Genomic DNA, 24,893 nt, shown 5'->3' on the forward strand with positions numbered 1-24,893 from the left:
ACACATCCGCGTTTCGCGGGAATTCTCGACAGTTGTCGCACAGAGTCCCCGAGATGGCCTCGTGATGGATCATCGGAGCAAGAGTGGATTAGTCGCAATCGGTCAAATGGGGTCACCCGACGGAAATAATTCGAATGCTTCCCGAACGCGTGCCCCTCCCGATGGTGTTTTTTTTATTTCGGTTGATAGGAGTCGACAGTTTTTTTTTTTGATGGCGCGGGGAGAGCTTGAAAGAGGTGGCCATCGTGTAACCTCATGACGGATGCGCTATGGAAGGTTTGAAGCTGTTTGCTCTGTTGTCGCAAGTATTTACTGGTTTGGCGGTGGGTTTGGCTGCTTTGAGATGCTATCTATTCCGCTGCTCTGACCTGCTATCTATCTCCTGCTTTGACCTAGACTCGAATCAGGAACCAGGAGTTTGTCGAGACGAGAAATACCTTAAGATATAGATAGTCAGTGGTCATTTCCTAAAATTTAGCAAATTCTTTTTATAGGTATTCAGGTTTGCTCATTCTTCAGGAAATTCAATTTCTGCAGGCTAGATGACTGTTAAGGTTGTTTTACTTGGGGCACGGAATTGCGCAGGTTATAATTGCATTAATGTCTAAATTGGCGTAGAATTGCGCGAATGGAGTAACGAAACTAGAACAGAGGCTATTTTTCCATCTTACGTTCATGCATTCTCGCATGTGTTCCAGCAATTCACCGCTTTACACCACGCAATTTTGACTGCGCCTTCGTTGACACGTCAGATTGCGCAAGTACGTGCCCCGTGTAAAACAGCCTTAATGGTGTAATTTCGGGTACTTTATTTTATTTTTTATTTTATTCTCCAACCACCGGATACAGCTCTTATTGGAAATTTTACACCGGGGTGTTCAACAATTGTAACAAGTAAGCGTACACAAACAACCATTCCCTGGGCCGGGGAAACCTACCCAGGCGGGACTCGAACCCGCGTTTGGCAGGCGAGAGCGTTACCCCGTCGCCACCGAGGCCGGCAACTTTTATTTTTCATCATACCATCTTTTATTCCAATACCAGTTCCAGTACCATCCAGTACCAATTCCAGTACCATCTTTCATTCCAATATCAGTTAGTTCAGAGGTAAAATTTGTCCATCCGGAAAAGATCTTTATAAGAATACCTCCCTGTTACATCACCAGTAGAGTCATTTTCACTAGTATAGTTTCGTACTTTTATTCATTATCGATGAATGGGTAGAAGACATTCCTTTGTGTTAAAATAATTCTCTATTTTCCCCCTCTTGCTAATAACTTGAAAAAACATATCCCGAGAGTTGCCGATCAATCGTAAAGTTTTTGACATCACATATTCGTGAGAAGGGTTAGGGCAATGATTTGTAGCGCACTTGGAGATTGAACATTAACTGTGAGTGACGTCACTAACCTTTCACTCCCGTATCTATGACAGGGATGAAAACTGCGATGTTTCGTCAGCGGACACCAAGGGTAAACAATGGATACGAAAACGAAGAAAGGTTTTTGTATTGATTTATCAAGCTCCATAGATTATGGTAAAAATTTTGGTTGACGTACCCATTATTGCAGAGTAAACAACAGATTTGGAGAATTTCCCGGCACCTCGGGATTGTCCAGCTGGTGGATTTTCAGTCATGAATCTAGCCCCTGTGGGTCGCATACTTGTAATTTTGAACCATTATTTTTATTGTTTTTCTACGTCTAAGTGCCATGGCAAAATAAAGGGTCAAGGGCAGTCTCAGTGTGAGATTTCGTCGAAATAATCAGAAACTGTAGTGGACGGCGTCTCACCGGAAGTTCGCACGGCTCACAGTTCCTGTCTCCGCGATGATTTCTTTTTCTGGTTATCGCCCTTATCGTAGAAACGTACCGTAGAGTGAGAAAAGGCTTGAAACGCTGGGAAGCTCCGTGCCGGAGAGGTTAATGAACACACCATATCAATGGCTAAGTTCTAACAACACGTATCTCAAAAATGGCAACTTTTCAGGTGAGCGAAGAAACGATTTATTTTTTTAGTTGTATAATATTGTAATTGAAATTAAAAATAAACAAAAATACATCAAATAAAGAAAATAATCATACATGTGCAAACAAAGAGTTGATGTTTGCTTGAATTTAATTTTTTGTTAACAGTATTAGCAGTTTAAATAAATAAAAGATCGTAGCACTTTTCCACAGCATTTTTTACTGCGTACAACGCGTTTCGGCTCACTGAGCCATCATCTGGTACAAGACACTGCAAAAAAATTGCGGAAAAGTGCTAAGATCTTACATTTATTTAAATACGTCTAACTTCCACCAATTGGAGCCTGAATCTGTTGAACTTAGTATTAGCAGTCTTAACTCAGACCGGCCAAATTTTGAGATACGTGTAGTTAAACCTCAGCCATCGATATGTCATGGTATTGTGAGTAACTTGCCGGAAATAAACACGGAAATCTGTCGTCGGAAGACCGGACACTCGCTATCGGCTTGTATTTTTGGTTGTGACTATAAATGTGAAGTGATTATAAAAGACGGGAGAGGAACGTTCAGGCAGACGATGGGGTCAGAGAGAAAAGCTTCGCTTCCCTTTTTAAACGGGTGTGAAAAGAAAGGTGGTATTTGATTCCACCTGTGTTATATCATGGTTTGGCAACTAGTGGGCCGAGGGCTTCATGTGTTTCTCGAAGCGATTTCAGTATCCTCCTCGACGGTTTTCAAGTAATCACGCTTTTCTCTCCTTTCTCATCTAATTCTTCAAACCCATGGACATGTCAGGAATTGAGGTCCATTTATTGAATAAAAAAATGATTAAATTTGACGTGTAGAAAACTGGAGAAGACTCTAGAAGACCCTAAAGAAGATATTGTGTATCATCGGGATCACCAGAGATGGTTTTTTCCCCGTTAAGTGGACCTAAGCTCCTAATATTTCCACGTATTAGTCCTTTTACGAGTATAAATAGAATTGCGCACCTAGATTTAGTCTCCTGCAGCCGTATTTTATTTGCTATTTTAGGGTAGCCTTTTGTATTACGTGATTTAAAAATAAAGATAATGGTGGTGCTTTGGGAGAGTGTATATGGCTCGTGGCCTTGATGAGTTCCAAATTCAAACAGAAAATTTAGGTAATAAAGTCCCAGATAGCAACTCATGTAACTTCCACACACGTAGATGCGGTCCGCCAACTGCTAAAGTTCGCCAAATCTTGCCATAAATAATTTAATATCAGCTTAGTAAAAGAACTCGGTGTGATTAAGATGACGCGCCGCTCTCGTTGTACTAGCCGTTTTACCTCTTTGTTTACAGCTGATTTAAAACTTAAAAATCTTGGAATTTTCATGTAAATGAATGACATTCTTTCTAGAATTTTACTGCATCTGAAATGTAAAAACTTTGCACGTGAGATAATACTGAAGTAAGATTTTAAAACGTGAAATGCGCGCAAAGGTTTTCAGTGGGGGCTTCCTGCGTATGCTCAACATTTAAAGATGATAAACTTAATATTAAACGAGGTTTAACTGCACGGAAAGTGCAAAATACGTCTTCTTAACTGGAATGGGAGGGGAAATTCACGGAATATAAGAAGGTACACCACCATTTGTATTCATACTTGGCTCCGAGGCAATATTTCATTGGCATTGGATAGTTCCCTTGATTTCAACACCAAAAGAGCTATTATCCTATGCTGTCTTTGAAAATTTCCAGATTTTCTACGACACCTGCATACGCCACATTCCTTTCATCCACTTTCTCTGTAGCAGACCGGAATTTCTTCGATTCTTATTCTCGAGCCAAAATTTTTCTCTCGACAGATAACAAATTTTCGTTCCGACGAAAGAGTCCTGGACAGTAGCGGCGGAGAGACGTAACAAACTACTCCCTCAGTCCGACGAACTCATTCACCCACGTATCAAGTCGTTCAGAAAACTCAACTACGCCTCTTGTCACCTCTTGTGCTAACACGAGGATCCCTTTTAAGAAAGAAAGGAGGAATGTGCTCGTCGGTATACAAAAGGTGACAAACGAGAAGACGTAAGACGTTTCGGATGGCAGCGTGCCAATGCCCTCAGACTCACGCCGACCGTGGTTTTGACAGCGCATTCTGTCCCCCCTCTGATTTTTTAAAAACTTTCTCTCACCCTTCGCTCGATAATAATTTGGGCGACTCATCATTCGACGTCAACGCCTCTTGACTCTTTTGCTTCGAGTCATCGGGACTGCCAATCCTTTTTGAGGTGGGCGGGAACCTGAGTTTTTTTCTTCTTAAGTTCCGTGACGGGGAAAATTCGTGTAAAACTCGCTCGAGCGAAAGTGTGAACAACTCACCCGACCTAACCCTAACTGCCTTAGTCTACACCATCCATCCATCCTTGCCATCTCTCGATTCTCTTCCTCATAAAGGCATTGTGTGTTTCCCACGACAAGCCACTCGACCGCATACAATACCTCAGCATACTTTTTTTTGCCACTCTTCAAGAGTTGGTGGAAAAAAACTTTTTGTTCCACTTCTTTCCAGTTCTCCCAACGTCTTCCTCAAGATAGCGTCAAACAATGTTAATTCCAGGGTCGGTTCCCTTCGGATTGGTAAAATGCTTGCAGCTTAAGACAACTAGTTTAATTCATCTCATTAGTACGTCGGGAAGGATATGATTCAATTTATTTTATTAAATTTTTGTTATTGAGATAGGTTCTCGGAGTCATCTTCCAATTTTAATATTCTCGGTGTTTCACAGGGATTGCATATTAGCTCTTAAGATAACGCATTGCTCTCTCTGAACTGTTTGTACATTATTATTTACTTAATCGTTACTTTTAATGATTTAAAACTTATGTTTACTACTACTATCTTGAAATATTCACGAAATACACGGATTTATTTATGGGTCCCTTATGGTCTCTTCAAACTCAAGATGTGGCCGGACGAATGTGAAATTCAACCTCTATTTTACTTTTTCATTCGAAAATCTACTATAAAACACCCTCGACGAAAACTAGCTTCTTCACTGCTCTGCCAAAAATATTTCTTTTAAGTGTTCCCCATGATAGGTTCGAAGTTATTGTAAATCCCGGATACTTCACTTCTTCTTTCGCCTTTATGTTGAGACATATATGTGACATACACTATAAATGTGAAGCGTGCTTCTAGCTTAAAAAAAAATTTGTGAACATTTAACTTTTTCTGTCTATTCATTAATTTATTCTTTGAGATTCAATTTATATTAAACGACTGTAATGGAAACAACATTTCTTTCGCTTGAAGTAAAATCATAGGAGATGAATTGGAATATCTCCTTGAAGCTCTTGTGATGGAACACATTGTTTTATTGTTAAATGCGAGAGTCCTGCATACATCTGACTTGGCAAACTCAAGTTTATGTTTGATGTGACCACAGTTTCTCATTATGGCTTATTTTGTATTCTTAACTTGCGGTTGACAAATAAATCTACTCAAAGTGTTGGAGATTAAAAAAAAGAATATTGATGAGCCGTTGGACAGAAGGATTTATGCAGAGTTTGCTGATGCATTTAGAAATGTAATGGAATGAATGTCTACAGCAGGATGATAATTAAGAAAAGGGTGCTAGCTCGTAATGCAGAGTTGTCCTTGAAAGAATATTGAATGGATTCTGCGAATGCAAGCATGCATACGACAAAGGATCATATTTAAGCTTGTCGATTTGACCGTGGGGAAAGAGTGGAGGCGAGTCTGTTAAGAAATTTATGCGTGAACATTTATCGATGAGAATGGACAGATGTGTAAATGAATGAATATTGGCGAGAGAGACTTCATTAAAAGAAGAAATATTATGAGTCTTAATGAACAAAGGAGGGCGTAAGAGGAGATTACATGAATTAACCAGAGACTGTGTGGTTATGGAAATATTACGGAAGTGTTTGAAGCAGCGGCAGTTCATTAGCGGCGAACGCAGAAATTTCTTGTTGCATTAGTCGAAAAGACGTAAAAAGACAGTAAAAATGTACTTACATGTATAGTTAAAATCCCATTACTGCACGTAATTAAGGGTATTTATTTGTGCATATAAATTTGATGCTCATCTCCACTAGTTCTCAGAATTCCCTTTTCATGCATTACGATAGAGGAAAATCTAATTTTTTAAAAGAAAATGGCTATATCTTGACGTATTTTGAACACCCAGATGGGCCTCTCCATTAAAATTTCAGTTATAAAAAATAGAGTTAAAAGCAAACGGATTTGACGCAACTTGGCGGAATAGCATAGCAATAACCCATGAAATGTTATAAGAATTAGAAGCAAATTGTGTTATTTTAATCTACCGCAGATTAATATATGCGAATATTATCTACTTTACGAATCAAAAAGGTAATGCTTCGACAACAGCTAAGAGTAATAAAAAATCTGTATAAATTCACAAGTTTACAACAGTCTTTTATGTTTCGTACGTACATTAATTGTTTCTTGATGGGCGTTGAAATTATCGAGATGAATTACCATTTGGAGACTGTAATGATGCGAAATAATTTTTGCATGTTATTGCAAGTTCAAATTTAATCCCAATTTAAGTATTTTTTTACGATCCGGATGAAGAAACCCTTTTTATTGTTCCTTGAGACACACTCTTGTACGTTTGAAGGGAGGGAAGCGCTCGAAACGGGTTGAATGAGCGAAGCATGTATCCTTGCAACCTTTAAAAAAATCTCTAACGAACTCTTTTCCTTTCAATTTCCTCGCTACGCAGACATAGGACACTCTCATTCGCCTAAAACGAAACCCTCGCAGCCATTCGAATTTTAGTTTTTTTTCTACTCTTGGGAAAATGTGTTCGATGAGCGAAGTGTTTGAAAAAAGAAAGGCGACGATAAAAGAAAGGGGCCGACTACAAATACCTACCTACTGCACCTTGGCGCGTACGAACAACATGAGATACACTCCTACTCGAACACACACGGATATATAACCACGCTCGCGAGACAGAGCAGAGTTGTGTGGGTTTTGGATTTTTCGCTATTCGTGCTCGCTCAAGTGGACTTTCCGGACATCAAACACGCCAGGGAAAGATTGAAGAGGGACTCTTTGCCGGTCGGGACGGAGGGGGGGGGGAGGGAGGGTTAACTCCCAGCTAACCTTTTCGTCTCACTCCTCCATCACTCCTCCGCGGTATGCATGGAGACGATAGGATATATAGGGATGGCTTTTGTGTATGGGTGTGATGCGTGCTTACTCCCCGCTTCGTTTACCCCTCATCAGGAAGAAAGGCAGGGATGGGATTTCTAGTCCTTTCTCTGAATTCTTCCGCTCGAGTGAACCCCAACCCTCCCTCGACTTCGGGACAGTTTCAGTCCGATGGCTTGGAGCCCTCCGCTCCCTCGGCTTTCTTCACGCCTCCGTATAGTGTGCGTTTTCAGTGCTAGCGAAAGCTTGAGGCGTTGTGCAGTTGACGGTTTTGGGAAATCCAGAGTATATTTTCCGAAAAATGGCCTCAAAATAAATATAATAATAAATAAGCTCTTATAAAAATTTTTTTTTAAAAACCAGCCTTTATATTTAGATTACAGGGGATGAGCAACGTTTATATATGACACAAAGCAAAAAAACTCAGTGACCCCGAAAAACCAAAAGTGACGTATTAAAAAAGTCACTATATTTATTAAATTTTCAGTGAATGGTAAGCCCCCTATGTTTCAAAATGCCACCCCTATGCTTTTAAATGCCTACCCCTATGTTAAAAATGCCACGAAACACGAAAATCGACCATTTGGAACTTCTTAGATCAAAAACATGTTTTGGGGGGGTTGACTGGGGGGTGGTTAAAGGGGGGTTGGAGAGAAAAAGTTATATTTTCATGTATTGTCATCGGAAATGAAGAAGTGTGCAAAATTTCAGCGTTTTTGCTTCACAGGAAGTGAGTCAAATTTGAGTTACAAGATTTGTACCAGACAAACAAACAGACAAACAAACAGACAGGTTGGTGAGTTGATATAAAGACTGTAAAAAAGAAGTATAATCGGCTACTGCGGATTGGACCAAGACAGTGGCATAGCCAGGAATTTCGTTCGGGGAGGGGGGGATCCAAAACCAGGGGGGGAAATTTTTTAAAAACAGTGTACTAAGTAACTCATTTTAACACTTTTCATAATCGTAAAAACTTCATTTGTTAAAAAAAATATTTTGAAAATTCATGATTTTTCAATATTTTGTTTTCTTTTATGAAGGAAAATAATTGTTTTTATATCTCGGGGCTGGAGGGTGGGCGAGGGGGAGTTCGGACCCTCCGGACCCCTCCCCTGGCTACGTCACTGGACCAAGATTGGCTTGGCAAAATCCTGGATCACGCGATGGGTCTGATTGTCTGACTGCGGCGACAGCGTTTGTTTTTAACGATATTAAAATAATTACTTACAATGTTCCACGGTCATAAAATTAATTACGACGTAGGAGTTAATGCTACTAAATGACCACCTAAAGATAATGTAATAATATTGAAGCCTAGGTAATAATAAATTTTATGATCGTGGAAAATTACAAGTATTTACATTATTTATGGAAAAATTTTACTCCATCACGCTTGGATATTCGGATTTTATGTTTTCATGTCCATTAAATTTTATGCGGAGGGCAGAAGTATCAGGGTTTTCATAAAACCCATTTACAACTATTTTATTCGCTAACTTTTTCCAGTTTCCATAATGATTTTGAAGTTATGTCAATGTTGGCTCGAGTTTTAGTTACTACGTAGCCGTCTTACTTATACGTTTACATTTTAGTTTCGAGAACCGATTTGAAAGTTAGGGATACCCTATACTCATCTACTCCTTTTTATGAAGCTCTCTTTGTAGTATGGATGAGGCTTTCGCGTTCTATTCTCTTCCTCTTCTCTCGCCTCTTTGGTCTCTGTCGGCAGCCGGTCAGGATTTGCAGAGCATGCGAAGAAATGGACCCATACTCAGCCGTTTGGTTTTTAAGATCTCAAGGAGGGGCACGTTCGACACGAGGTCCTCCTGGGAAGACGGCTCATAAACCACCCCCAAATATTCCTCTCTGCATTCTGTGTCAAGAGCATCTAGTGGCGAAGTCTATTGGCACGAAAATAAAAACAGGATTCCTCAGTCGTCAACAAACTTTGCTGTCACCCACACCGCTTTAAAATTCGGTTTTTTTGGTTTTTCGAAATCGCCACTCTCATCGCTAACGTCAGACAATGCCAGAGATTTAAGCAATCCGCATTTAATTGGAAAATAACCGAAAGCAAGGACTGTTGACCATAAATTAAGTTTGCTCTGAGACAATTAGATTTGTTTTGATCCTTGCCGGATTCGGTGGCGGGGTAAATCCTTGCCTGCCTCACAAGAGGTCGCGGGTTCGACTCCCGTCAAGGGGGTTACCACGTAAACACCGATTCCGAACTTTCGACTTCGGCAAGTCTTCGGAAACGGACCCGAAGTCGAATTCCGCGGCGAAGGCGAATCCGAAGACGGTCTCGAATTTACATGGTAACCCCCCGGAGTAGGTTACCCCTATCCTGGGCATAGATGTTCGTGTACGGTTAATCGTCAAGTTAAAAACCCCGATGCAAAAAGTCATTGATGCTGTTTTCGGTGGTACAAGAATAAATAAAAACAACCAAATCAAAAATCTATCAAATCCCTCTTCCTTTTCCCCTCCCACCCTAAATTAGAAAAAGAGCGGATGAGGCCGTCATATAAGGGAAGTATTACGTGATATTTGAGTGTATTTTATGTCTATTTTCTAGTCGTTGATACATCTTGGTGCACTTTATTACTTAACCCTTTGCTTTCAAATCCAATGTAAAAGGTCTTCTAGACTGTTGTGGGATTTAGTGCACGTTTCTGAGCAATTCCCCGCGGGTTGAAACATTTAATTTAACATTTTGAGAACACTCTGCACGTATCGTCACGATGTGGACATATTGGAAACAGTTTAAAATGACGTGACAATGTAGATGGATATTTTACTGGACGAACTACACCCTTTTCCATGTAGTCCCCATTGCCTCTACTTATGGCTTTTTCGAGTTATTTGGATGTGAGGAATGCTTAAGAGGGGACGGAGAGGGGGATGAGGGAGAGAAAGGAGGGAGAGGGTGTTGGGGGAGAGAGAGAGGGTTTGTGTTGTGGAGTGAGGAGGGTGGAAGGTTTCCGGAGAAATTTTATGACGCGCCGGAGCGCCTTTTTAAAAAGTTTTACAGCCTTCAGTTCTATAATTTAACATCCCCGCTCTCTGTTCTTGCCCACCCACCAGCCATACCCTTTCTTCAACCCCTCCTCCCGCTTTTCCCATTTCAATTCCTCCCCTCTCCCCCCTCGAAAGAGAGGCGCACAAGGGGTTCAGTGCGAGGACGGCCTGTCTGACGGACACTCTTCTCACCCCCTGCGCTCAACACTGTCTGCTCCCATCGGCACGCATTGGGTCGTAAATGTTCCTCCACTCCTTCGCAGCCGTGTCCAATGAAGGGAGGACCGTGGAAAAAGGAATACCTCTCCACTCTTACTTCTTTCTCCTCGTATTTCCTCTCGTGCATATTTCTCTCTTGCTCATACACCTCTTTCCTTTTGCCAACTGCCAACTTTCGCCCTCTCTCAGTTCAAATCTTGGCCGCCAAGAATGTAAAATGCCTATCTTTGTGTCAACGGATTACCGCTGACTTTTACGATTTTATTTTATCATTTTTTATTTTATTATATATTCATTATTTATCACCGTTGGTTACGTTTTGCTTAATATTACATGAGTCCTCTGTAATTGGCTTCGTGCTTTTTTTGGACTGCATTCATGGGCGTAAAGCCCCCTAGAAGCAAAAGTAAGTTTAGTTCAAAAGAAAAGTTATGAACAAATATACCTTTTGAAGAAAAATGATTTTTGTATCTATAAGGCATGGAACTAAAATAAAAATCATTATTTTGTCGAGAAAATAATAATAAAAACAATTTAAAAACTGTCATAATTTTCTTAAAATTTTGGCTTCATTAACCTTTTCTGTGAAAAAAAAGTTACAACTTGAACTACCACGACTAGTTTCCCCCCCTCTCCCCTAGTTTTGATTCTGGGTGCGCCCATGACTGCATTAAATAAATAAATAAATTTTTCTCAAAAATAGATTGACGTATGCAGCATTGTTGCCATCTTGTAGTGACCAGGTGACAACACATACATTTTAAGACTTCATGCATGCAATGTTTATTTAATTATTTATTTAATACTGTACAGAACAGCTAAAGGCTAATTTCAAAGATCTTACAATGAAAACAATTGGCAAATAGTAAACAAAGCGTAGAAGATAATGAAGCAAATAGTACATGATGTGAGGCACGATGTGGTGGAACTTCTTAATATTAGTAAAATTGGACATTGCAATATTCCCACTGAGTTTTATTTTGTAGTTTAAGTATCACACTTGATGATGCTGTTGGTGACAACGAAACGCGTAGTTTCAAAATAAAACTCAGTGGAAATATCGCAATGTTAAATTTTACTAATATAAAGAACCAAATAATATTCAACAGTATTATTTTATGACAAACAAAGAATGGTAGTATTCATAGAGTGGTGAGAGGAGTTCTGGGTTCGAGTCCCAGTCAGTCTACATTTTTGCCCTCTGATTTCTGGCTTTTTTCTTTCTACCACATCACATATGTGCTCGTGCTTTTTCTGTTTTATGTTCCCATCCCTTTCTTTCCCTCTCTATGAATTTATATTCTTATATGTTGGCGCTTATCGCGTTGAATGAATGAACGAAGGAATTTAATTGAAAAGAAATTAGCAAGAAATATTTTTTCTGAACATGGTATTTTACTTCCGTTTACTATAACATCTGCAGAATATTATGCGGCGAGGTATGCGAATCGAGACAGCGGCTCATCGATGTGGATTAACTTCATTTCCTCCCTCGGGGGACTCTTCCCCACCCATTCCTACGGCCCAAAAGGGACGTAATGCATAAAAAAAAGAAGCGATGGCCGTAGTGGGCACGAAGGAGAAATTTGCAACGTTCCCTCTCGGCTGTGTGAACAGTGCGTTTCGCGAAAGAGAGAGAAAAAAAACAGTTTGAGTTTCAATTTTTTTCTCGCGAGTGGGCCGGAACACGGGTCCGGGGGAAAATCCCGAGGTCGTTTGGGATTACAAGCGAAAAAAAAACTTTGCAATATTGTACGCGAGCTAGGCGTTTATTTTCCGGGAGTTCGGTTTCACAAAGGGTTGAGAACAGATTCCATCCACTTCAAGGCACCCATTGTGAGAGCTAGAAAAAGTTACACTTGAAATCATCGACCAGGGAGCTGCTCCTGTGATTTATGGTGCTATCAACTCCAAAAGTTAAAGCACGGAAGATGGAGCTCACGATTGATTCATTCCAACTGCTTCAATTTATGCCGAGTTTTCGTAATCATTACCGAGTTATTTTTGGTACAATTTCATTTCCAGCATTAAAAGTACCCTGCATCATCAAAGAAGGTATTTTTTGTATTCTGTAATAGGGATTTCCCAACAGAACTGATCTTCCTTGTGAAAAATTGAAATTGACGCCGTGTGAATATAATGTTAATTATAAATTATTGTCTTCTTGTTCAATCGCCAGGAACTATTCATCATGATCCAAATAACTCGTCAGAATTTCCTTGTCTAATACTTCTTGAAAACTTCTTCTTTACTTTTCATTCAGGAAATTCGTCCACATTTGCGCGGGTCATCCCAATTAATAGAGCTATTTGTTTGCCCGTTTTCCTCCCATGTCTTGGAAGATAAAACAAACAGCACTTTTCTGTCGATTATGGGTGCCGGATGAAAAATTTAGTTTATAATCTCTAGAAGCAGAAGGGTCATCCAAAATGTTTATCCCTCAAAATTCCCCGAGTATTTTATTGGTCACTAGGTAGTCATAATTGGTTCCATTAATTTTTTTCTTAAAACAAATATTAGCATGGACTAATTATTCGGGGAAATGAATTTGAAAAAGATAAGGAACTAGAGGGAAGAACACGGTTATTTTCGTCAACTTTAGTCATGAAATTGTGATTCAAAATAAAAAAAGAAGATTAGTGGCATCATCAGCGCCTTAACAGATATTATAATTGTCGCTGAATAATTTTAAGAAAGAAGCGGGAAAATCTACAAATAGATTTCAATCTAACTCGGTGGTTTCAGACTCTACTGCGTCAAATTTCACTGTCACGATGACAGTAAAAATTTGTGAGAATACCACAGAAATAATATTTTACCCTACCGGTTTCATGTGAGAATCTACACATCATCAAGGTAAGGTATCACAAGGTAAGGGAGTTCTTAGGTTCAAGGCCTTTGATGTAATCTCCTGATGATTAAAAACTGGCAATTTGAAATCAAATTTCTGCGAAATATATTTTTCTAAGTTTTACTCTCATTGTGAAATTTTAATCTTTTAAAAATAAAATCCAACGATTCAAGCGTGATGGAGTGGAACGTTTCCTAATTGAAATAAATACTTGCAATTTTCCACGATTATTAAAATCTATTGCGACCTAGGTTCCATCGTTATTACATCATCTTCAAGGGTAAAATGGTGTGTAGTGCATTCATTATATACAATTTTTAACTGCAGTGGGGGAAAGGAAGGGGAGATAGGAGGGAGAGGAGATGGAAAAACTTGGAGAGGAAAGTAAACGCAATAGAGAGGAGAGTAAAGAGGGGAAGATTATGCCTGGATAAGGTTGCAATAAATTTTATAATCGTAGAAAATTGTCAGTACTTGTTTCAAGAAACTATTAAAAAATTGGACCAAAAAATTTTTACGATACTTACGATCTGGGATTCAATTTTAATACATCTTCAAGTTAAAATGGTGTAATAGTGGAAAATTAAATTTATTTAATTTATTATTAATATTTACAACTCTATTACAAATTGGGCCGCCTTGATTGTAAAATTAATGCCTAGCTTGGAGATGAGGTTGATATTTGACTGGTGATCGGGGGTGGATATTTGGTGGACAGGATGGAGCAGGGTAGGAAAACAAGGATCGGGGGTATAAAAGCAGGACGCGAGGGCCGGGGTGGAAGTTCCGTGTTATGCGGGCACAGCGGTCTGGTTAGCCGGGAGCACACCTCAGCGGTCTGTCACCGGCCTATCGATACCTCCTCTCTCCCGGCTTCCCCCCGCCTCCCCGACCGGCCAACGCCGGATCGCCTCTCTCTTGCGGCCCACCGAGATTTGATGTCGCCGTCGCTGGTCGGCGCAATTAGTTTGGAAACATTGCCGGCATTCCTCGTGCATCCAGTGTTTGGTGCATAAAATTTATAATGGGATCAAAGTGCATCGCCATAAAGATCATGTCATGATTAGGATGTACGACTTCTAATCATGGACTCGAAATCAACTCGAAACGAAAATGTTTCGTTTCGATCTGGAGGATAGCGAAAATACGAGGCCTTGGTTTAGTTTCGTTCCTGCACGAAATTAAAATCACCAAGGAATTTAGTTTCGACCCGGGACGAGACTTTACTCCCGGGAATGAAACTAAGTTAATCGAAACTCCGCTGCTCGTAGTTAAGTTTCGATCCCAGAAGTTTGAGTGGATGGGGATAAGAGGGAACAGGTTCGACCCATTACGTTTGACGTACGTGTAGAGAAGTTAAAACATCGAGATCAAAAATCGAATCGCCAGTTTGCGATCACCGTCCTCCTGTGAGTGGTAAAAATGTGAGTGTTTATCTACTACCAGTCAAATAAATGTACGAAATAATTGACCAACTGCAAGGAAATAAATGGCATGAAGAGGTTGCATATGAATGCAAGAAACAATATTAATTATAAGTGATAAGAAGTCGCCATAAGGAGGAGACAGGAGCAAATAAAGGGAAGAGTCGCGGTGAAGTGGGAGACCGCCTCCCCATAAGATAAGGTAAAAAATGGTGTCAATTCACAATTTTTACCAGCGCAGGTTTATAAATTACCAATTAAACACAAAACAAACGAATCATCAGGATAAAAAGTTTTGAATTTTTCCGTTTTCCGTAATAATACTGAACCTTCCCCTTCCCTCGTTACCCACATTACCTACTTCCTTTCTTCCATTTATGGAAACTTTATTTCCGTTCATCGAATGGTTACAAAAAGGGATAAGTGTCAGTATGAAAAAGCTATGAATAAGGATAAGGAAGGTGGATAACAGAGCCATAATCGGGTACAGGTATTCAGGTACGATAGATATTTTAATTGTAATTGGCTTTCACGACCGCTGATGTCAGAACAATAATTGTCTCATAATTCCCGATAAAAAATCAACATCACATTACCTATTACCTACTTCCCCTTCTCACTTTATGGTAAAAAAAGAACTCTGTCTTGTACGGAGATGCAGTCGTGCTTGATAATGATGTAGAATACCTTTAAACCTGTTGCCGAGCAATTAATCCATTGTGGAAAGTACAAAGTGCCCATTATTATTACTATGAATAACTTCCACAAAGTGAATTCACCTACTATCAACTTCATAGTACTGAAGTTGGCTTCTTCTTGTTTGCCTCTGATTTTTTGCTACTGCGCGGCCACCGTGAGCTAGCTCTCTCTCAGAGGTTCTTCCACGATCTCAGTCGTCATGCGGCCAGACGATACATTCCCGAACGTCTGGGGATCTCTTGTGTTCTCGACCGACGTCGTATACACACACAAATAAGGCAACAATATAAAAACATTCCCGACGTCAACACTGACGTGAGTTTTTGAGGGAGACGTTGCCACGAGGATCTGGCCTCGGAGCGGAAACTCCGCGGGACTTCAAAATAATCCGACTCCGTGACTATTTGTTCGTTGGGGGTGTGCGTGTGTGTGGGGGTTTCTCGGAAAAAGCGACGCTGCTCCCGGAAGAGGGCGCCCTGTTCCTGGAAGTCGAGGGTGGGAGGTGTACGTCTTGCCCTGGAAAAGCAGGGAGGGTGTGGAAGAGATTGATGGGGAAGGGGAAAAGGTTAGGCAAAGTGGTGGGGCTGAGGAATAGGCCGTGAAGTTGGTGCCTCCAACTCTCATCTTCTTCGACGAGACTACGCCACCAAGCTAAGAGTAGGGATATTCCGAAGGGACATAAGGTGGCTGTACCCATGGCTGTACCATAGTCTCCTCTGCAATGAAAAATGCGCACGGCGGCCATGTTGAAAATAAGTAAAATTATGCTGTAAATTCAAACCAAATAGAAACAAAAAAAAAACAAAACCAAATGACTTGCCATCCACCGAAACCATGAGGTCTAAAATTCGCATTAGCTTAATTATGCGTTTACTACTAAAGGTAGAGGAGGGAACACCAAATTGCCCGGTCTGGCATTAAAAGGCGAAGGAAATACGAAGTGATAACGATGTACTTACATAAGTTGACAAATGCAGGGAATTTATTTTCCACGACTTTCAAAATTCAAATCTTTATATCCCTTCTCTGTGCCGCCGAGCGTTGGTGTAGGCAGTGGCGGTTCCAGAGGGGCGCTATCCAATATACTCTGGATAAAATGGTAATTTTGTGCAGTTTTCGAATATATAAAGGTGAGGAAAACCCCCTCTCCCTCCCCCACCTTGTCCCTGTCCTGGATCCGCCGCTCTCTGAGCGAAATTGTAAATTCAAAAGAAGTTCAACCGATTCAGGCGTGATGTAGTTGAAGTTCGGTGCATATAAATAAAAGGTAACTAGTTGCTCTTTTCCATGTGTAGTTACCCTTTTCACCATTATTTTATTTCCACAATTATTCAACCAATTCAGGCGTTATATACTTAGTGGAATATCGACGTATCGATATCTCCACTGCGCAAAAGCTCAATAATCGTCCACCGAATCATATCCGTCCAGGGATAGATATTGAAATAAAAGGAAGTTGCACTTGTTAAAAGTTAGTTGCACTTGTCCACTATTATTAAATGCATACGACGCCTTTCGGCTCACAGAGCCTTCATTTGGTGCAATAATGCGAGTCGAACTGCGTTGTGAGTGATATTCGGTTAGTGAGCATGGGAACAAGATTGATAAAGACAAAAACGAGAGTCAATTCGCTGACTACGACGATAGCGTGTGTTTTAATTTTGTTTATTTCCGTTGGAAACTTCATTTTCATTCATTCAATGTTCACAAAGATGGACGAGTATCAGGATGGAAAATCTATGAATAAGGATAAGGACGGTAGATAACAGAGCCATCATCTGGCACAGGAATTCAGTGTCGAAATGCGGTATTTTAATTGTAATTGGCGTTCACGACCGCTGATACCTACTTCCCAAGATTCCATCAACTCCCTCAGTTTTTCAATGTTTTTCAATGATCGCTAAATTAACCGTAGGAGGTTTTACGTTAGAGATTACGGTTATCTAGATCAATGGCGCCGTTTATTGTGAGAGTTAGTACGAAATATGAGTAAATTAACGGAAAAATTAGCTTAAAGTTTGATTTCAATTTTGAAATAGCGTGAAATTTCTCCAGTGTGTACTGTCGTAGTCGTTTTTCAGCACTTTTGTACCTTATTTGTCGACTTAATTTTTGATTAATTGATGAAGATATCTCGGAATGTGAAGTAACATTGGAATTACAAAAATATACTCCGGACGCGGCATCTAGACTCCTGAGTAACAACTCAAATCAATTTTAATACAGCGTGCGCAGGAGATAGCCCTTAGTTCTCAGCGGGGATGGATGGCAAGAGCATCGAAACGAAAGTCAGAATCATTGAAAATTCAATAGTTTCGTTCCCGGAAGCGAATATGTAGAAACGAAACGAAATGGATTTATACCCGGGGAGCTAAACTCAGGGTCGGAACGAAATCCAAGTCAAAACTGCATCTGGTCGATACTAAAGTAAAACTCTGGCACGAAACGAAACGCAGATAATGTTTCACACCAGAGGGTGCCTCACCTTCGAATGGTTTAGTTTTGACCCACACACTGAGTACGAAGTATGGTTGAATGAAGTAAAGGTTCGGCCTACCGCCATTAGATGCATGGAACACTCATATTTTTACCACTTACAGAAAAACGGTGAACGCACACTGGCCATTCGATTTTAAACTCAATGTAAGCATGGATGTCAAACGTAATAGGTCGAAACTATTCTCTCTTTTCCCCCCCCACTCAACTTCTGGGGTCGAAACTTAACGATGAGCAGCGGAGTTTCGATTAATTTACTTTCGTTCTCGTGAGTAAAGTTTCATCCCGGGTCGAAACTAAACTCCTTGCTTTATTAATTTCGTGCGGGAGCGAAACTAAACCCAGTCCTCGTATTTTCGTTTCGCTCCGGGCAGGGATGCCGACTTACAAAAAATATTGGGGGGCCCAAACCGGGGATCTTGCCCCGGGAAATTTTATAAGTAGTGAGTTTTGAGTTTTTTTAAAGCATTTTAGAAGTCATATGATCAATAATAGAACCCTGATAACTCGAATATCGATATGTGGACACTTGGAAAAATCGACTAGCCTGAATAATTTTTTCCTCACACCCATAGCGAATTTCTGATGGGGCCCTCGTTTAACTTGCCATCCCTGGTTCTCAGTAGAGTGTATACGGCGTCAACTACGCGTTAAATTTACGAAAGCCCTGAAGCTGTGAGACTGTTTTTTTTGTAAAGTCTTTAGTTTGTCGCTTCATGATTCTGTAAAACGGCCATGATATCTTTCCGTAGACGATGGTTAAATCATGATACGAAAAGTTTTAGTATATCGGTATCGTCCCTGTCTGAGCGGGGATAGGTCGACTAAAATGTCATCGGCAACCATCTCTGGTGAGTAGGGGTGGTCAGCCCATTGGGGAACCGGCCGAGGGTGACGAGGGTCAGGGGGGGTTGGATAAAATCGAGGGAGGGGGGAAGGGAATCAGGGGCAGGGATATTCGAGTGGCTGCAGATAGATGCTCTTTTCCATTGCCCCTGAAAAGAAGATTTCGGATTCGACGCTCCCGGTTTGGGGGAGAGAGATAGAGTCCTCCCCCCCTTACCCTGTCACACAGTCGCCCCTGACCCCTGCAACACTGCCCCTACTACCCTTCCCCCCTTCCACTGGAGGCATATGGGAGTCGGGGACCAATCTCCAACAGTTTCCTCTCTTTCCGCTACCATCCCATCCCCCCGTGGTCCGTCCGGAACGACTTTATCAGGGCGAAATTGATGGCGTCGCGTCGGTAGACCCGCCATTGCGTCCGTCTGGTCGCCGTAAAAATAATAATTGCTCCGCCTCCTCCCTTGTAACCGATTGCAACCTATTGGAAGCTGGAAATAGACAGAGAGAGAGAGAAGAAATATGGTAGCGGAGAAAAGAGTTCAATCAGTTTCGGAAGCTCCGTGTTTTTTTTATATATATCCGTGTGTTCGTGGGTGTCATAGCGGATGGTTAAATCCATGGCTTGTGCGACTGAATTTTTGTGTTCGGGGAAAAAGGGAGGAAACAGAAAACTGCTCCGTCGGATGGACAGGTTGGGTAAAAATAAAAAAAAAGTTGGAGAAAAATGATCATTCCGTCGGATTCCGCCGCGGTGGTGCCATTACGATGGTGGTCGTTTCGACACCGATGAAGTAATTTGGTTGTAACGCGCGCTGATGTTCTTTTTTTTTCAGGGAAGACGAAAAATGTGACAAGATGGAAAAGTGGAAATGAAAACGATGCGGCGTCGAACGAGTAAAAACTGTCGTAAAGGATAAAATGAAAGGGAGACATACACTCGGGAGGGTTTTGATGGTCGAGAATGGTCGCATTAATCAAAATCTCTCTGATTCGATCCCAGATGACTCGTCGATTCGCTCGAATCGGAAATGACGAGCGAGGCCAATCGGGAAATTTTATGCGCCAGGTAGGGCTCTTGGGTTTAATGGACCAGAGGTAGGAGGGGGTTCGGAAGAGGTAACTCATTAAAGATTATCCTAGGGTTAGGTAAAATGTCTTCGTTTTTATTTGTGAGAAATAGGTATTAGGATATGCGAGGTAGGGCTCTTGGGTTTGATGAACCAGATGTTGGAGGGGGTTCGGGAGAGGTAACTCATTAAAGATTACCCTAGGACTAGGTAAAATGTCTTTGTTATTATTTGTGAGATATAGGTATTAGGGGATGGAGGTCTGGGAATAGTGATGCAGGAAAATCATCGTTGATGGCATTCATAGAATGCCATTTCCCTTAATTTTCTGTGCCGAGTTTCAAATTGCTACCGCGCAAATTTCGAAGGAGCTGATTTTAACATCTTGGTTTTTTATGCATGATTGAATTAAGTAAAATTTGATATTAATATTTAAATATCGATTTGATGTGTTCCAAAATTTAGGGATGAAATTGTTTTTATACACTTATTACTCGATATAGGAATTTAGATCATAACGTCAATATCGACCAAACTGCCTCTGTTAACCATGGTGAACCAACGCAGTGATAGGTAGACCACGAGACTCGTCGCATTTCTGAATCCAATTTTTTTATCCTGTAAAAATTCTAATTTGTATTTGACTGCGAAATGCTTTATTGGTGTTTGTCTAAAAGCATTAATATGTTCTTAATTAGCTATTTTTGGGGCCTAAGATCATGTACTTAGCCGCAGAAGGCCTTGTGAACATATCCACCCATCTAATGTCAGAAAATTAATGAATAGCTACCTAGATTTAACAGGAAAATCAAGCATAAGAGTTAGAGAGCATATGAAAACCAACTCGTTACCTTAGTCTTGAGTAGAATACTGTAAGATATTTTTCGCAAAGGACGATTTTAACGTATTGATGAACTAGTATAGGGGATTTTTCGTGCATTCAACTCATTTCGAATACATGAAGTATAACAGGAATAACAAAGCCTAACAATTCAATTCGATAGCCAATGTCCTCCTCATCCTTCGAGAGACATTATCGAGCACGGTCTAATTGATGGGAAAATATTGAGGCGTAAGTATATGGACGTTATCTTTTTTCTGGTGCTAAGCAAGGAAAAAAAATCTCTTCCGTAGGATGCTTCTATCAGGAAAAGATGCCTTCATCTATTCAGTTGAGGATGGAATATTGATGAAAATACCACATACCAGCATGAAGATACCAGCTATTCATGTATAGAATCATATATTAAATTTTTATCGACAGTATTAAGGCTGATATACTGCAGAACTCCGTATCTTCCAATCCCAACCTTGTTCCTTCATTCTGCACTCTTTATCTGTCTCAAGTGCATATCCCTTGGTCTTCACAGGGTTTCTTTTACTTCAAATTTTTCCTCCAAGGTATTCCTCACGTATATGCTATGTCTGATGACATGATCTATCCACGGGGTCCTTCCGTTTTATATGGAGCAGTTCATAGCGCCCTTTCTTTCCCCATTCTTCTGCACTCCTACCTTCATAAAAGGCAGCATAATGAACGAGATCAGTGCGTGAGAGAGATGGAGTGAAGAAGTGGTGGCCACACGCGAGAAGGCCACGCCACGGAGCGGGGTGCAACCGACACCACCTTTTTGCCGCCAAGCGAGGAGTGGAAGCGCGACTGTGGCGCCGCGGAACGGTGGCGGCGGGCGAACAAAGGATAGCGCATAATGAGGAGAAGAAAGGAGTGTCTGAAGGGAAGGGAGGAGGAGGTGCAGCGGTGAAAGAGGATTTATTTCCTCTCGGCTCGCCCGGACCCGCGGCGCCTCTCTTGCTCACGCCCCCGAAAACGCCCACGCAGTCAACTCCCACGGCGGCCCCTGAGCCCCCTGCCGAGTAGACCAAACCCTATACCCCCAAAGGGTATGAGGGGGAGAGGGATATCCCCGCCCACGTAGCACAATGGGCTTGAGAATAGAAATTGAATTGGGAAAAGAGGGTACTCTTCAAAGGGCTTCATTGGTCAGAGTAGAGGGAGATTCGTTGGTATTGGGAAGCGTAGACTAAGCAAAAGAGGGTGGTTTGGCGGTTATAATCGCCTTTATTAGTAAAAAAATGTCCATAACTTTGATTGAACTATTTATTACTTTTGTAATGCAGTCCAAAAACAGCACAAGTCCGATTAAAAAGGTCCCATAATAACAAAGGAAATAATTATCAAATAGTAAGCTAAACGCAAACAACATTGTACAAAATAGTATTCATTGGATGGTTTGAGGAGTTGAGGTAAAATAAGATTAAGACGGTGCAAGATATATGAGGGATAAAAAAAGATCAAAATTTGGGACATATTTTGAGTAGTAGTTAATGGAAGAAGGGAGTCTTAATGTTAAAGAACGTTTAGAGGCAGAAACGCGGGATATGAAACAATGAAATAGGTGACTTGATCTCGTCGAGTAATTTTTTTAGGGGAATGTTAAGGCTCAGATCACCTCCAAAACGTAATTTTCAGGAGTAAGTTTTACGGCATTCGTTGATTCCGCATTTTACATACATTAGAACCCATACCCTCATCCTTCCCTCTCTGTTTCATACATTTGTCTGGGAGCTACAGAACGTTCACGATAGTGGTATGGGAGGACAAGGTTAGTCGGATGGTTCATCAAAATTTAACGGAAAATTTGTTTCAATTCGTAAAATAGAAAAAAACAGCATTGCATACTTTGGAAAGATTATTTTACCTTTGAAAATAAAATAAGTGTTTGTCATTTTTATTCCAATATTGAAACTTTACGGGGCATATTGAAACATTATGGGGCGAGGTTTGCCAGATTCTCCCACAAAATGTGCATATTGGAGACGTTGGGAATCGGTTTCTGGGGAAATCGATTACCTGGGGAAATATACCTATCTGAATTCAAGTTACACGAATTGCTGAATATCTTTTTTTATACGGGATCGGATACCATACCATATTGCAAAATGCGTCTTACCGCAAAAAATAAAATTTAGAAACAATAAAAAATATTAAATTTATTAAAAAAATAATATTATATTAATAATTTATTAAAAATAAAATTACCTCGCCGTAAAAAATCGACGGGATAAGCTATGATTAATAAACGCTCTTTGATAATTAATTCTCCTAGAAGTTAATTAATGGCCAAACACCGAAAAAAAAGGAACCCTTTGTGCCGCTGCAAAAGTTGACCGACCAAGGTGGAGGAATTTCGCGGATCGCGTACCCTAAGATATATATACTTCTTACACATATATATATCAACATCCTCGACTTCACGCCGCTCCATCCGTCTTTTGATCCCCCCCTCCTTTCCACGCGTGTGTATACACCGAAACTTCTCGCTGCGCACGCTATAGTTCATATCTCTCCCAACGGAGGCCACCCCTGCTGCTCCCACACCTCACCCTCTCCGAGAGCGAGTTCTTTTTTTCTGACGGGTGGCACCAACTGGAAGAGACAAGGAGGAGTGTACCGGAGCGAAATCGGGGGGGAGGGGGGGATGGTGAGTTGAAAGGGGAAGGGGGGTAGTATGGTGTTTGGGGTTAAGGAGGAGGGTGCAAGGGGCAAGCGGGAAGAAGGGGGGGGAAAGAAAGCCCCCCCCCTGATGTACGCTAAGGTCTGACTCGACCCCCGCCTTCCATAACCTCTCCCCATGCCATGAGTTCAGACACGCCTCACTACCCCTGCAGCCAAACAACCTCGCCCCTCCTCTTCTTGTATCCACCTCTGGCCCCCACGACAGACCCCCGGAGGCCCCCAAGAGCAAGCCGCCACCCCCCACCCTCTCAAGACTGCCCCCTACTTCAACCCTTCTCGCCCCCATCCCTTCCGCTTATAACTTCCACGTCCCAGCAACGACTTCTCTCCCCCCAGCCAACTGAAGATTAACTCCCTCTCTCGGCAAGAATAATAAATTAAAACTAACGTTTACCCTAAATATCTTACGGGGTTGGAGGAGGAAGGGCCGGACTGTACTGGGAGTGTGGGTGGGGATTATTTTTTCGAGTGGAGAGAGGAAACGGTGTTAATTCCTTCCTTCTCTCTTGAGCCCACCGACCGAGTCTCCCCGCACGTATATAACCCATTCTTCTCAGCTTCCCCCCCCCCTCTCCCGCCCCCACACTTTGCTAGTCCGCCGCTTCCATGATTGAAGTGGGAATGGCGATGGTCTGTTGTTGTTGCGAGTAACTCGTTCCTCTCGCGGGGGGAGCCGGAAATTTACCGCGCCAGGTGCGAATTCGTGGAAGTCACTTTGGGGAGAAATGGCGGACTTTCAGACGTGGTTGTTGATCATGCACTGGGTTGAAAGCAAGTTTGAGCGCACTTAATACTAACAAACGGAAGTTACCCAATGTGTCACCACTACAACGCTTTCAAACTGAGATGTGTGATGGAAAATGGAGTTTCAACAACTAATTGTGTTTGCTCAATCATCCAATAGGTCTAATTCCTGGAGATATTATCAGAAAAAAGGAAGAGAGCAGATTTGTACAGCACGCGACACAACAATAACGCAATGTAAGGACAAAATAGCCCAATTCACATTTACGAATATTTCTTTCGTTCCTACGCTCGAGAAAGAAAGCGTTAGGGGCTACATTGCGGTACTTTTATAATAAAAACACATCAAAAAAGTATTGCGTATTCGAAATACTGCAAAGCAAAAGACGTGTTTTACATGTTTCCATTTATTGTCAAATTTTCGAATTGAAGTTACAGCTTTTTCACTTAAGTGCCAGTGGTAAGTACCATAGGATCATGAGATCTTGAAGATAGCGTGCTTGTTCAATCATTACACGTGCCTCCCATTCCGCCACAAGGGAAAAGAAAAGATTTAATGGTGCTGAAAACGAGATGCAAAGCGTATTCATTACCTAACAGTTATGAGTACGCACGAATGTATTCCCTTCCCTCTCTTTCAAGTCTGCAAAATATCTCTGTAATTGCATATAGTGTGCTGATAATCAACGTGCTAAGTATAATTTTTATTTATGACTTCCAAGTCAGAGTCACCCAAGAAAAACGTTCACTATGCCGTGATTTTGTTACTGCCGGCGTAAGGAGCGAAAAAATAACAGACTAGGAATTGAGGCGTATCTCTAATTTGAACATTTAGAGCGGGCAACAACA

General features: G+C 41.2%; 1 protein-coding gene across 1 annotated transcript in view; it reads left to right on the top strand.

Moving 5' to 3' along the window:
• LOC124153990 (protein big brother-like) overlaps positions 1–24,893 on the top strand; it is a 72,829-nt gene that overhangs the window by 29,414 nt on the left and 18,522 nt on the right. The window lies entirely within an intron of this gene.

Source organism: Ischnura elegans, chromosome 2, assembly GCF_921293095.1.
Source record: "Ischnura elegans chromosome 2, ioIscEleg1.1, whole genome shotgun sequence".
Classification (NCBI taxonomy): Eukaryota; Metazoa; Arthropoda; class Insecta; order Odonata; family Coenagrionidae; genus Ischnura; species Ischnura elegans.